Source organism: Suncus etruscus, chromosome 8 (genome assembly GCF_024139225.1).
Source record: "Suncus etruscus isolate mSunEtr1 chromosome 8, mSunEtr1.pri.cur, whole genome shotgun sequence".
Classification (NCBI taxonomy): Eukaryota; Metazoa; Chordata; class Mammalia; order Eulipotyphla; family Soricidae; genus Suncus; species Suncus etruscus.
In genome coordinates this window covers 2741342-2756609 of record NC_064855.1, presented here as the reverse complement: position 1 = coordinate 2756609, position 15268 = coordinate 2741342, and the positions used below count along the sequence as shown (strand labels likewise).

Below are 15268 nucleotides of genomic sequence, written 5' to 3'. Positions count from 1 at the left end.
CTATCTGTCTAGGCTGAGGGAGGAATTAATCTTAGCTTCAGCCTCACTGGGAGAGAAGGTCCTGGTACAGAGAAAAGCTCAGTTAAAAGAGTCTGGAGGCTTCTGCTCAGGTGCAGGAGTCCAGCCTGATCACCTCTTACTGTGTCCCCTGAGGCAAGGTACCCCGCTTTCTTATTGTGTATCCTCTTCTGTAAATAGGAACAGTAGCAAGCCACCTTCCTTAGGATTTCCATGTCTAGTGACTGAGTTCAGAGAAGCCAACATTTACACACAAAACTCTAAAATCACTTATTGGTTTAGCTAAATAAAGAGACCTCTCAGTTTTAGATAACCATGCAGGAAGTATAGAATGTGAGGTGCTGAGACCATGATCAGAACACACAACACAAGCTGAGGGACATGGAAGATGAGGTGTAGAATAAAAATAAAAATAATATGGTCCACATGTGGGGAGAGTCCTCCTCCAGCATGGCACAGTGCCTCTAGCCCCTTCAGCTTGTGGGTTTGAAGATGCAGGTAATGGCAGAGAAATATTTCACAAGCAGTCAAAGTTTCATCTGAGTCAGTTTGCTTTTATTCCATGGCCCTGTCCGTCATGTGCCCTTCCTCACATCTGCTTTCTCTGCTAAGTTTTTTGCTGTCCCTCTCTCTCCACCTATTCCTGCTTCTCCATGCCTCCCCTCCAGCCAAACATTTTTATTCTTTATTTAAAAAACAGCCCTTTCCGGGCCCGGAGAGATAGCACAGCGGCGTTTGCCTTGCAAGCAGCCAATCCAGGACCAAAGGTGGTTGGTTCGAATCCCGGCGTCCCATATGGTCCCCCGTGCCTGCCAGGAGCTATTTTTGAGCAGACAGCTAGGAGTAGCCCCTGAGCACCGGTCGGGTGTGGCCCAAAAAACAAAACAAAGACAGCCCTTTCCATCCCAGGTGTGGGTGGGTCTGATCATTCACGTGGGATTAACATCTCAAAAGAAAGTTTAGGTAAAAGGGCACTGGGTGAAGAGTTACAAAGAGGAGTACAGAGCCTGGCTGGCCCTTCCTGCCTGCCTGAGAGTTTGCTCATTTTGAAATAAAGGGTCTGACAATTAGATCACTTAGGTTTATTTCTAGGAGCCTCAAACAAGGCTTCTTTAGAAGTGCTGGTTTTGATAACATGATGTCTGAATGTTTCATCTCTGTAACAGGCGCAAAAGCCTGAGCTGTGTGTCAAAGCCTAGAAAGGTGTCCTCATCGCCACAGCAGCAACACTCTCCTCTCCAGACAGGCTGGTGCTACATGGCTTGAAAAACATTGCAGTAACGAGAATTCCAACTCTAGACATCCTGACATTACCATTGCTACTTCCGTGACTTCATCATTTATGGCAATGGCAAAAAGTCACTCCAGATTATTTCCAGAACACAAAATGAATATCATGTAAAAATAATGTGATTTAATTATAGCACAAACCATTCAGTGATGAAGCTCAGGTATTTCTTCATTTAGAGTAGCATAAATGTTACTAAAGTGCTTTTTACAAAAATCAAGGAAGTCCACAGAACCCAATGGACTGAAAATAGAACCAGGTGTGAGTGGTTTTTAAAATAAATAAATAAATACATTATGCCAAAATACATTCCCCAGCTGTTACAGGTTTTCAAGAGATCTTCAGATACATTTAGCCATTAGCAGCTCAATGTTCTTCAAATTTGTTTTCCTGTATTTTTTGTCTTAATTCAAAGCCTATTTACAAGAAAACTCAAGATAGAATTTCTGGTTATATATATTTAATTTACTATAAAATTACTCAGCCAAGAGCCAGAATGACAGTACAGCAGGTAGGGTGTTTGCCTTGTACACTGCCGACTCAAGTTCAATCCCCGACATCCCATATGATCTCCGGAGCCTGCCAGGAGTAATTCCTGAGTGTAGTATGGGCAGGAATAACCCTGAGCACCATGGCATGTGACCAAAACGAACAAAAAAATTGCTCAGCCAACTTTTGAGGTGGAGAGCATGAGAGTCCATCCAGCTGTACTCAGGCATTACTCTTAGTTCTTTTTTTAAATTATCTTTATTTAAACACTGTGATTACAAATATGATTGTAGTTGTATGATTTAAGTTATGTAAAGAACACCCCCCTTCACCAGTGCAACATTCCCACCACCAATGTCCCAAATCTCCCTCCTCCCCACCCCACTCACACCTGTACTCGAGACAGGCTTTCTACTTCCCTCATTCATTCACATTGTTAAGATAGTTCTCAATGTAGTTATTTCTCTAACTGCACTCATCGCTCTTTGTGGTGAGCTTCATGTCATGAGCTGTACCTTCCAGTCTTCATCTCTTTTGTCTGAGAATTATTGCAAAACTGTATTTTATTTTTCTTAAAACCCATAGATGAGTGAAACTACTCTGCATCAGAGTGAGAGCTCCCTCTGACTTATTTCACTTAGCATAATAGATTCCAGTACAACCATGTATAGGAAAATTTTATGACTTCATCTCTCCTGACGGCTGCATAATATTCCATTGTGTATATGTACCACAGTTTCTTTAGCCACTCATCTGTTGAAGGGCATCTTGGTTGTTTCCAGAATCTGGCTATTGTAAATAGCACTGCAATGAATGTAGGTGTGAGGAAGGGATTTTTGTATTGTATTTTTGTGTTCCTCGAGTATATCCCTAGGAGTGGTATAGCTGGATTGTATGGGAGCTCAATTTTTAGGAGTTCTTAAGGGACCTATAAGTGGCCAATGCTGGCCTCATGTGACAACGATGCTATGCACTCTGGCCCTCTCAGTTAACTTTTTGCATGAGACAATATCACCTTCAAAAGATTGAAGTTTTTTTCCCAAAAGTAACTACTTGCAGCCACACTGTAAGAGAAATGGACTCAGTATCTTCTCCTCAGTCCTCCAACTCAAGCCCACCCCACCCAACCCCTTCCCCACAAACAATGGCTTTGCCCTTTGGCAGAACCAATTCTCAGGTTCCAAGTATTTCTGCTGTAGTTAATTCTCCTCACCACACTTAATAGATTATTAGCAGCTAATAATTGGCCACATCTCTGATTCACAGCATCTCCAGCTATCTTGGACAGTTCTGTAACAACCTCAGAGTTCCAATTCTCCATGTTAACAGATACTTGGGGAGGGTTAGTTGGCTTTCAACACCAGGCTCTCTTTCACAGGATTCTCCAAGAGAAAAGGTGTCTCTGACCTTGTCAGGGGTTCCTGGAGGAAACAAATGGGGGTGTTTTCTGGGGAGATTCTGGTGTTGTCTGGTAAAATACCCATAGGGGGCAGTCCTCAGCAGCACTAAACAGAAGAATCGAGAGAAAGCTTAGCAGAGGCACAACCAGGGCACATATGCATCATATTGCATTTTCTAGCAACTACATTTTAACAAGGAACAGGTCAAAATACTCAGAATGATATATTAAATGACAATATTAAAATATGTATTTAATATATTGCATTCATTTATTATATTTAATAATGTATTAATATATCGTCTTATTTAATATATTTAAATTTCAAAGAAAATATTAACCTGGTAGCGTCAAACATATTATAGAATTTCTTTATGAATCTATTAGATAAATTATATCTATTATAAAATATCTGATATATTACATATATATAATATTTGTTTCAGATTTGGGTCCCCACCTGGCAGTATTCAGGGAAGTCTGTTGTGCCAGGGAGCAAGCCCTGCACTTCAGACTTTTGAGCCTCTTCCCAGTCCTTATTTCTTTTGTAGAGTCATTTCCTTTCACCTCAATGAAACCCAAGATCCAATCTTCTTTCAACCAGCCCCATTTCTGAAGCTGAAGTGCCTCCTTCTTAAAACAAGAAGAAAAGCCCTGGTGACAGTTTAGTCTTCCATAAAAAAAATTTAGAAAAACAGTCCCCATTTTTATATCTATCACTGAGACAAATCTTTCCTGAAAAGACTTAAGCATCCATTTCTGGCATTTGTGTAACTGGGACAACTAAAATGCACAAAGACTTACTTTCAATAGTAAATTAGTACTGGCACATACTATGGAAACCATGTTCTCACTAGAACCCGCCATTTTATTCCCCACAAGTCAAATCTGGACATTCCCATTATTACATAGCATATTTCTGGACTATCATGGGTTTGAGTGGTAAAACCAGTCTTTTAGTCTTTTTTGTTTTTCTTTTGTTTTATTTTTTTTTTTTTTTTTTTTTTGGTTTTTGGGCCACACCCAGTAACTCTCAGGGGTTACTCCTGGCTATGTGCTCAGAAGTTGCTCCTGGCTTGGGGGACCATATGGGGCACCGGGGGATCGAACCGCGGTCCGTCCAAGGTTAGCGCAGGCAAGGCAGGCACCTTACCTTTTAGCGCCACCACCCGGCCCCTGTTTTATTTTTTGGCTACACCCAATAGCGCACTCAAAAATCTCTCCTGGCATGCTCGGGGACCATATGGGATTGAACCTGGGTCAGTCCCAGGTCTGCCACTTGCAAGGCAAACTCTCTACCACTATGCTATCACTCCGGCCCCTAATCTTTTAGTCTTAAGAAACCTAGATCCGGGACCGGGCGGTGGCGCTGGAGGTAAGGTGCCTGCCTTGCCTGCGCTAGCCTAGGACGGACCACGGTTCGATCCCCCGGCATCCCATATGGTCCCCCAAGAAGCCAGGAGCAACTTCTGAGCGTCACAGGGTGTGGCCCAAAAACCAAAAAAAAAAAAAAAAAAAAAAAAAAAGAAAGAAACCTAGATCCGGGCCCGGAGAGATAGCACAGTGGCGTTTGCCTTGCAAGCAGCCGATCCAGGACCAAAGGTGGTTGGTTCGAATCCTGGTGTCCCATATGGTCCCCCGTGCCTGCCAGGAGCTATTTCTGAGCAGACAGCCAGGAGTAACCCCTGAGCAACGCTGGGTGTGGCCCAAAAAACAAAAAATAAAAAATAAAAATAAAAAAAGAAACCTAGATCCGGGGCTGGAGAGATAGCATGGAGGGAAGGCATTTGCCTCGCATGCAGAAGATGGTGGTTCGAATCCCGGCATCCCATATGGTCCCCCGAGAGAGCCTGCCAGGAGCGATTTCTGAGCGTAGAGCCAGGAGGAACCCCTGAGCGCTGCCGGGTCAACAATGTTAAAATTTAGGATTAAAGCAATATTTGCATCTGTGAGGCCAGGGTTCCATTCTGGGCACTGCATGCCCCAAGAGCATAGAGCTGCTGGTAAGTAGTCCCTGAGTCCAAGTTGGTGTGACTCCAAAACCTAGGAGTTGGAGAGACAGTATAGCAGTCTGGGTACTTGCCTTACACGTGGCCAAAAGTTTAATTAGTCCTCCACAACCAAGTTGCATCAGGAGTGTTCCCTGAAAGCAGAGGCTGGAATAAGCCCTGAGCACCACTGAATGTGTCCCACCCCACCACCACCACCACCACCAAGCAAGCCAAACAAAAACAGTTCAGAACAAGCCAGTGTTATGGTCTGAACCTAAATCATGTTAATTTTTTTGTTTTGTTTTGGTTTGGTTTTGGTTTTCAGGCCACACCTGGCGGTGCTCAGGGGTTACTCCTGGCTGTCTGCTCAGAAATAGCTCCTGGCAGGCACAGGGGACCATATGGGACACCGAGATTCGAACCAACCACCTTTGGTCCTGGATCGGCTGCTTGCAAGGCAAACGCCGCGTGCTATCTCTCCGGGCCCATCATGTTAATTTTTATATACTTTGAAGGAGTAATAGTATGTACTTAGACTCCAAGGAAACCAGTACTAAGCTTAAGGATATCTCTGAAACAATAGTACCAATTGATTATTCTATTTCCATATTTCCTGAGTATAATTTAAAATACTATTCTACTAATTTTCTTGATAAATATTGGAGAGCATTTCTATTAAGTATTAGAAATATGCAAACATTGTATAAATATGACAGGTTACATAAGAAAATGTTTGCACTCTCAAATGCAGTGGTCCTCAAACTATGGCCCGCGGACCACATATTGTATCTGTATCTGTTTTGTTTCTTCATTGCAAAATAAGATATATGCAGTGTGCATAAGAATTTGTTCATAAGTTTTGTTTTTACTATAGTCAGACCCTCCAATGGTCTGAAGGACAGTGAACTGGCCCCCTGTTTAAAACGTTTGAGGATCCCTGCTCAAATGGATATGGGCAAGTTGTACAAGCAAGATTAAGGGGCACTCAGTAGAAATTTAGAAATATCCCCCATCACAGATCATCATATTCAGAACTCACGCACGTCTCTGTGTTCAGGGCACACGCCGGCCTCCACCATGTATAGATCTTGTGAGCACATTGCCCGGCCAGGCTCTGCAGGCTTCTCTCCTATGATGCTCCGGGTATTGTGAGCCTGTAGCAGGAGGGTAAGTCTCTGTGCTCAGGGGCAGATCCCCCTTCTCAGTGGCTTCTGCATTCCCTGCATTCCTCGGATTTGGGAGTGGGATAATGGCAGGTGTCACACCTCAGACTTTAGACCCTTCTCTTGTCAAAGGGAAGTCACTCCCGCTATCTGCCTCCAGGCTGCAATCTGTAAGCTTGGGGAAAGTGGATGTATATTTAGCTTAATTTACATGACAAAGAGCAAATTACTTGTAAAGTGCTAGGCTATTATCTGTGACTGAAGCTAGAATAGTCTGGAGAGGACCCAAGAAGCTATGAACTTAAAAAGCTAATATTTCAATGGGGGGAAAAAAAAAAAGTTCATAAAATAGCAAGATTTCAGGGAAGAAAAGACAAAGAAAAGAAAATATGCCCTTTTTCTTTCAAATTTGTAGGATCTCATGCATTGAGATGAAATTACCTCAAATTATAATTAAAAATTACAAATCCCTATTTTTATGATGAAATAGAAAAGTACCAGCTTCAACAGGAGGGGCTGTCTTCCACAGCAGGTTAGAGGTTCCTGTGCATGGAAAGTTCCTCTCTGTGGACCCTCCCAGAGCTCCCCCAACCAAGTCTCCTGGGGTCTCTGCTCAGGGAGCAGCAGGGGCACTGCCTTGGCCTTCGGAGAAGCAGACACGAGGCTTGAGGGAGGGTCTGGCTTCAGGGCTTAGCATGACACAGGCAAGCACGGGACATTGCTAGTTACTTAGCAAAGACTAAGAATTTCCCAATGGCAGCCATGTCTGAATGAGAAATAAACTTGTCAAAGCAAGCTGAGTGCTTGTCTGGCATACAGCTTCTCTCCGCCTGCCTTTCTAGAAGCTTCAGGCAGACACTTCATGTGGCCATACCACCTAAGGGGGTGTTCAGAGTGGACTCCAAGGAACCTTTTCAAGTGCTCTGGGCCTGAGCAGAGAAGTACCGACGTCCTGTCATCGCAAAGCAAGATGACTCACAGAGCCAGACATGGAGGGAAACCAAGAGGCATGTCCTCTTGGTTTAACTTTGCTTTCTACCAGACTGTTTACCTTGGCATGAGAATCCAAAGAGCTCGTTTGTCCTCTCCCAACTTCTTTCAATGAGGCTGGAAGTCCCAGTTTGCACCTTTTGCAAAGATTTGTGTAGATTTGTAATATGAGCCAGCCCAGGTCGAAAAGGGTGAGCACCCAGGAAGTCTCCAGAGCTCATAGCCATGTGCTTCCCTTTCTGGTGTGCTGCCTGGGCATGGCTGGGACTCAAGCCTTTCACTCCTCGAAAGAGTTCGCTGAAGTCTCAGCACACAACCAGGTAGTCTAAAGGCTCCAACCTCTAAGAATATAACTTGAGGAAACATTTGTCTTGCATGTGCTGGACCCTGGTTTGATTCCCAGTATCACATGGTTCCTAGAGCATTGCAGGGTGCAGCCCTTGAGTCCCCGAGCCATGGGGATTGGGGGCAGCTAGTCCCTGCACCTGTCAGCAGCTGGGTCTCAGGCCCTCATTTTGAACTGGCTCAGCCAGCTGAGACTCACCAAGCAGACAGACCCCTGGAGCCTCCTGACCACCACTGGGGACTGCCTAAAAAAAAAAGGATATAACCCTCTATTCAGGCTCTTGGACTCTGGAGATAATACTTTGAGGAAGTACAAGATGTATTGGAGGAAACAGACCTTTGGTCTGCAGGGAAGAATTGCTCTAAACTTTTTACCACTGGCCTTGCAGTTGCCTCAGATGTCCGTTCAGGAATCTGATGTTTCGGTCCCACCTCAATCTGTACATGCAGTTACTCATTGGATGGAATTATCTTTGCATGTAGCACCTTGGATTGATGGTCCCGTCTTTCAGGTGTGATGTTTTCCCTCAGGTAAAATGCTTGGTTTGAAAAAAATAAACTCTCTTTCCCTTTTGTTTTCTGGAACTCCAGGAAGTGAATAGGAGTGATGGCCCGCTAATAGGAGTGTATGGTAACGTGGGGAACTCTTCCAAAACCTTTTCTCATTACCTGCATGTGGTGCAAACTATTTTCCAGATCACCTTCTGACTCCCATCTCTGTTGTATATGTAAATATTTTAGGGGATTATTATGTTACTGACACTAACCTGATCGGTGATTGTGCCCTACCCTAGGATGTGACCTAGCATTCTGCCCCCACCCTAGGGTGGTACCTGATTCTGATCCCACCATTGGGTGGTACCTGATTCTGGGGGATAAAAACAAGGGCCTGTGGAAGGTGGGGGCTTTTGGCTGGAACTGATGCTGAGGCTTTTGGCTTCAGTCTTGTCCTCCGAATAAAGCTGAATTTTCACAAGCCTGACTGTCTGCTAGCCTTTTACCCGCCGTTTCACCTCAGAACCGTCGGCTGGACGGGGTGGCAGACATGTGCTCCAAGCTGGTGGGGAAAGACCTCATCCTCCACCCCTCCATCAGTCAACCCCATCAAGGGCTGACTTGCAACACCATCTCTACGTGTTCTAGGGTTGGAACCGGAGGACTTAATTCAATGTGGGGGAGGTGTCTCATTCCCCTCTCCAGTTATGATGAAAGAGGCCCGAGCACCTGACTTCAGAGTCCTGTGACAAGATCACCAACCTGCCAATATCCAGTATGTCTACTAAGTAGCGGAACAGATTCAGCAGTCTACTCTGATGCTTTCATATCTCTCTCTCTCTAGAATATTCTGAGAAAATCCACCAAATATATACTGCAGAGAAATTAAAGCTTTTTACAATTAATTCATGATCACTAATTCATGAAGAATGACCCATTTTGTGTTCCACGGCTGCAAACATCTTTGCTAACTGTAGTTTTGAGGCTGTATTTTAATTCAGGCAGTTTGGTGGAATAAAGTAACGTCCTTATTCTTTGTTGCTCTTTTCTCTGCTAATGAGTTTGAGTCTCTTCCAGTTTTTATTAACCAAATAGAGTTACTCATCTGTCACTTCTCTAGCTTTTATTCATTTTTTCTATAAAAATATAGTGTTAGGACTGGTGGGATAGTACAGGAGGTAGGGTGCTTGCCTTGCAGGAGGCTGGCCAGATTCAGCCTGAGTCCACCAGGAGTGACCCTTGAGTGATGAGTACTGCTGAGTACAGCTCCAAAACCAATAGTAATTTTCATATTTTTAAAAAGCATAAGCCTTAATTGATTTTTATTTCATATCTTTCTTTTTTTTAGGTTTTTTGGGCCACACCCGGCGTTGCTCAGGGGTTACTCCTGGCTGTCTGCTCAGAAATAGCTCCTGGCAGGCACAGGGGACCATATGGGACACCGGGATTCGAACCAACCACCTTTGGTCCTGGATCGGCTGCTTGCAAGGCAAACGCTGCTGTGCTATCTCTCCGGGCCCTATTTCATATCTTTCAATATAATATTAACTATATCACAAACAGATCTCTTTTTGTTTTTAATTATATTTAAAATTGTGTGTATATAGCATTTTATCATTTAATTTCTGTGCTTTGAGATATTATAATCTTTATGCTCCTTTTATAGTTATTAAGTATATTTTGTTGAGAAAATGAATTATATTAATATATCAGATGATACAGAACTCAAGCACTGTAGAATAAAAATGTAATTTTTTTTTACAAACAGCTACATCTTATTCAAAGTGCTCAGAATGAATTTCAGAGGAGAGTGTGATTCTTTAAATCAGAGTCATTGGGGGCTAGAGAGATAGCATGGAGGTAGGGCATTTGCCTTGCATGCAGGACGGTGGTTTGAATCCCAGCATCCCAGATGGTCCCCCAAGCCTGCCAGGAGCAATTTCTGAGCCTAGAGCCAGAAGGAACCCCTGAGCGCTGCTGCCGGGTGTGATCCAGAAATAAACAACAACAACAACAAAAAAAAAAATCAGAGTCATTGGATAGAAAATTTCTTGTGTGAGCACTGTTAGCACTGCAGCTCCTCAAAGCACAGGACAGAGAATCCACAGTTAGGCACTGACAGGGCCTCCTGCCACAGGGGGTCATCGATGGGCACTGGACACTGAGAGATACTGGCCAGGCCCAACCACAACCCAATCACACTCCTCTCCCTCCACTCAGGACTCTCGCTCCCCAGCATCTCTGGTTGGTCAAGCATTCCTGACTGCATAGGTGTGAACGGTACCCTGATGCTGACAGAAGCCAATTCTGTTCAAATAGCTCTTAAATTTTTATTCTGCCCCAGATTATCTTTATATGTGTTACTGCCTTTCCAGGCTTAATGCTAACATCGGCATGAAATCATCTGTTTGAAATCACTGATGAGAGAGCTTGTCTGTGATGGCATTTCTAGGACTTCTGTTTGGGTCATTTTGTTTCCCTATGACAGTTGGTACAGAGTTTCTACTTGGCTTGAATGAGTTGGTTCCTTCCTGTTTTGCTCAGATGTGATCTTCAATTTGCTCAGAATTCACTTTGTATTCTCTGGTGGCTCTCTAATTCCAATATCTCATATTATTGATAGTCTATTACATTAAAATGTAATTGATCTCAACATAAACTTCTCTCATCTGTTTGCAAAGTTGAGACCAAAACTAAGATTATAAAGGTAAAAACAGCCCCTCAGGGCTAGAGCAGTGGCTCAAGCAGTAGTGCTTTTTCCTTGCACACGCTAACCTAGGATGGACCGCGGTTCGATCCTCCGGTGTCTCATATGGCCCCCCAAGCCAGGATTGATTTCTGAGCGCATAACCAGGAGTAACCCCTGAGTGTCACCAGGTATGGCCCAAAAACAAAAAACAAAAAAAGCAAAAAACAGCCCCTCACTGTGCTTTTCAAAACTGTTGTATAAGGGTAGCAACCAGCTCCATAGTCTCTGGGAGAGAAGAGTCAGGTGGTCACAGTAGGTGTGAAACTTCCATGCCCAGCACCAGCATGGTGTGACCTGCTGCCTCACCTGCTGAGCTGTGTGATGACCCATGGAGCCTTTAACATCTCTGGGTGCTGTACACAAGAACACACATGACTCCCCTGAGCCTGTCTGCTGGCTGGTGGCTGAATTAGCCAAGAGCTTATGAGCTAGCACTTGGCACAGGTTTTGGGGGTGGGGTAGGAAGGAATCTTGAGAGCCTCCCATCTGTGGCTGTACACAGGACAGGTGATATGACCTGGGGGATAGTTGTCATTATCACAGCATTCTTGACTCTCTGCTTTTCACTTTTTTTCTCTGCTGCTCAAATTAGAAATCCAATAAAAGTCTAATTAAGGGGGCCTGGAAAAAAATGCAGTGATTAGGGATCATACCAGGCATGTACCCAACCAGTACCATGATTCCCAGTACCACATGGTCCTCTGAGAACTACCAGGTGCAGACCTGGAGGCACCCTAGCACCCTAGCACATCCTAGTCCGGGATTCCCAGCATTGCAGGACCCCAGCAGTACCACAGCCTCAGTTGGCCAATAATTGCCACAGGGCCTCATGGCACTACTTGGGAGACTAAATAAATCAAAGTTTACTTGATGGTTGAAGGTGAGCAGAGTATCATTTCATTGCACATTTCTCAAACCATCTCATTGTCTCATCAAATCAAACTTTTTACTTTTAACCAACACATAGATATGTACATGTGTAAAAATTTCCTTGATAATTATAAAAGAGGCAGTTCTCCTGTGGCAAAGGATTATCTAAGATTTATCAACATGAACACCCAGGGAAAATGGAAATGCTTGTTTTGTACCACAGAAGAAAAGTCAAACCAAATGTACATTGTAATGCAAGAATGATAGTGAGAATGCAACAGCAATTTAATCTTCCTTGTGGAATAGTTTACATGCCATAAAACCCTTCCATTGAAAGTATGCATTGGTTTGATCAGTTTTAGAACATTCCTGGTATCTCCCCTAATTCCTTGATCTTGTATTAAACAATGTTCTCATTCATCCCCACTCTGCACAACCACTGATCTTATTTCAGTGATAAACATTGACTTTTCTGCATATCTTTGTAAAGGGAGTCAATATGGAATGTATCCTGTTTCTTTTGCTTAGCATCACATTTCTGAGATTCATCCACAGGGTAACAGTTGTTAACACAAGATTCCTTTGTGTTGCTGAGTAATATTCTATCATAAGGAGAAAGTACGTTTTGATCCACTCACCAACTGGCCATTGGATTATTTAAATCACATTGCCATGCCATTTATATGCAAGGCTGTTTGTATACATTGCTTCATTTCTCTTGAGTAAATTCTTAGAAACAATGAACAGCATGAGAATGTTATATCAAACTTTTTGATGTTTTGCCAAATTGTTTTCTTTGTTGTCTGTAGGTGTTTGCATCCTCACCAGCAGTTATCTGAGAGGCCCCGCTTTGCCTGGTCAGCACTGAGTCCATCTTTCTCTTTGATGATCATTCACTGAGGGGATTGAACCACTGTGCTTTCATCGACTCCTCAGCAATAACTCAAGTGAGGTTGAGCACAGGGCCCTGTGTTTATTCCGAATTGAGTAACAAAGCCGTGTTAATGGAAGGAGCAGGTAGAAGTTGTTTTTCACTGTAAAAATTCCATTCCTATTTATCTTTTTTAACAGGGTCCTTAACTGGAGCCATTGAATCAAGGGCAGGAATATTTCTCATCTTTCCTTAATGCTGCTCAGAATGACAATTTCTCTTGTCACTGAAGTCCTTGTGTCTGAGAAGAAAATGAGGTCAGAATTATTTTTTCCCTGGGCTTTGCCATCTCTAATGCTCGTGTAGCACCAATGGGTGTGGGTTTGTGTCAACAAAACAGGTGTCTGAATCATTCTGATTCCATGTTTTCAGTGTTTAAGGTGGCCTGATATGCAATTGGTCACTACTGTAGAAATATATTAAATTGCATTTTTTAATTTAAGATACAGAACATTAGGAACCAGTGTAAATATGAACTGTTTGCCAGGCTTCTTTTAACAAGAACTTCTGTTAATCAGTTACTTCTGTGTCAGTTACACCGAGAAACAGAATATTATCATACTATTTAGGAATTCAGAAACTAAAAGGTAAGTAGTTTTTTTTTTTACTTTAAGGAAAACATCATATTTATAGTAACTAAGAGTCATACTAGATTAAAAAATATCTATTTCTTAAATATAAAGTATTTTGCTTTTAGGTTTACATTCTCTAGTTTTTCTATTCAAAAGGAAACACCGGATAGAGTAGTTTTCCATCTCTAGGAAAAGGAATATCTGCTTGCACTTCTATTGTGGGGGCACATTTCCACACAGAGACACATTCTATTTCCCTTGTGTCGGGGAATAGACACATCATGCCTAGAGACCTTGCAGTCACAGTAGAGTCAGCAAAGAGCAAAGATAGGACATGTCAGGGCCCCCATGGGCCTGGGTCCTTTCCACAATACTCATCAACCTTTGCTGCCGGTTAATGGCCCATTGCAACCTTGTACAATATAGCATGCCACACATCTTTTGCTTATTGAATTGTCAAAGAAATAGTTTTCATATATGCACACATATATGCCATCTGTATTAAATTGTGGCAGTTCAACCATTTTAAATGCACAGCTAGTTGTATATATCAGATTCCACATTCTTTTACAACTAATCTCCAGAACGTTCTCTTTTTGGCATGATCTGAACTTTCTACTTATAAAGCAACACCCCCCTCCAATTTCTCCTTCCCAAGCTCTGAGCAAGTACTACACTGCTTTCCTTTCAGAGAATATGGCCTCCAGTTCCTTGTGTCACTGAAATCATACTGCACGTGTCCTTAAGTAGTTGACCTAGATGAAAATTTCTGAGCCCAGTATTAGGATCCAACATCTGTATCACTTCACATGTTCTTACAAGAAGTGATGGGTCAGAGAGAAAACACAGTGGGTAAGATGTTTGCCTTGAATACAACTGACCTAGGTCCAATCCTGGCACCACAAATAATACCCCCAGATCTGCTAGGAGTGATTTCTGAGCACAGAGCTAAGAGTAAGCCCTGAATACTGCTGGTGTGAGCCAAAAACAAGCAAAAAAAAGTGAGTGATCTCCATCCCTGGACAGTTTTTCTTTTCACCTGATTTACTTCCCTCGTCCCCTCCCAACTGGTCAGCACTGCCTAGTACTCATAGCCTAAGAGTTTTATTTCTTTCTTTTTTTTTTTTTTTTTTAATATGGAACCCTTCACGAATTTGCGTGTCATCATTGGGCAGGGGCCATGCCAATCTTCTCTGTATGGTTCCAATTTTAGTATATGTGCTGTCGAAGCGAGCTCAGGTTTTATTTCTTTACCACAGGGGTGTGATCATCTGTTTATCTTATTCCAGTTTGTGGCAGGAACCCTTGTAGCCTCTGCTCTATCCCTGATATGAATTCATCTTTCTGTGTGTGTCCTGTAGAGCTGCATTGTCAGAGCCGAGCTGCCAGAAATGGGCCCACGCTGCTGATGTCCACAGAGCTTTGTAGGCAAGACTCCGGCAAATATCTCAGTCTTTTTTATTAGAGAAGTCCAGGGGCCTATGACAAACTCCTAGGCCAGGAGAGAGATGGGCTTGGGACCAAGGTAAGGTCAGATTGAGGGTCAGGTAAAAGGAACAGGTATAATATGTAAGACAAAAGGATACAGCCGAAGGTAGCCAAAGGTCTGTCCAAATCAGGGAGAAAAACTGCAGCTAGGGGTAGAAACAGTTCAATCCACTTGCTCCTTCAACTGTCTCTTCTAACTGCCAACCAACTCTCCACCCCAAGTCTTGGGGGTTGGGGGAGGGTTATAGATCCAGCAGGCCAATCACAGTTAGGATCTTATTTAAAGGGGCAGACCCCTTTTTTGGATGGCTGGTGCTGGACTGTCGGACTAGACTGCATCCCCACTTCTTCTGCAGGCCCCAGTTTATCCACTCATCCTTTGTGAGCCTTTGGGTAGTCCTGCCTTTGGATACTGCAAGTGGTGACTCTAGAAATGTGGGTAGCATGTATTTTTCTTAGATTCATGTGTATGAATTTCTT

General features: G+C 43.2%; 1 non-coding gene across 1 annotated transcript; it reads right to left on the bottom strand.

Annotated features, from left to right (window-relative positions):
* Positions 1-14430: 14430 nt before the first annotated feature.
* On the bottom strand, positions 14431-14537 carry LOC126017071 (U6 spliceosomal RNA). The gene has a single exon (XR_007498747.1). It is a non-coding gene; the product is annotated as a U6 spliceosomal RNA (small nuclear RNA).
* Positions 14538-15268: the final 731 nt, after the last annotated feature.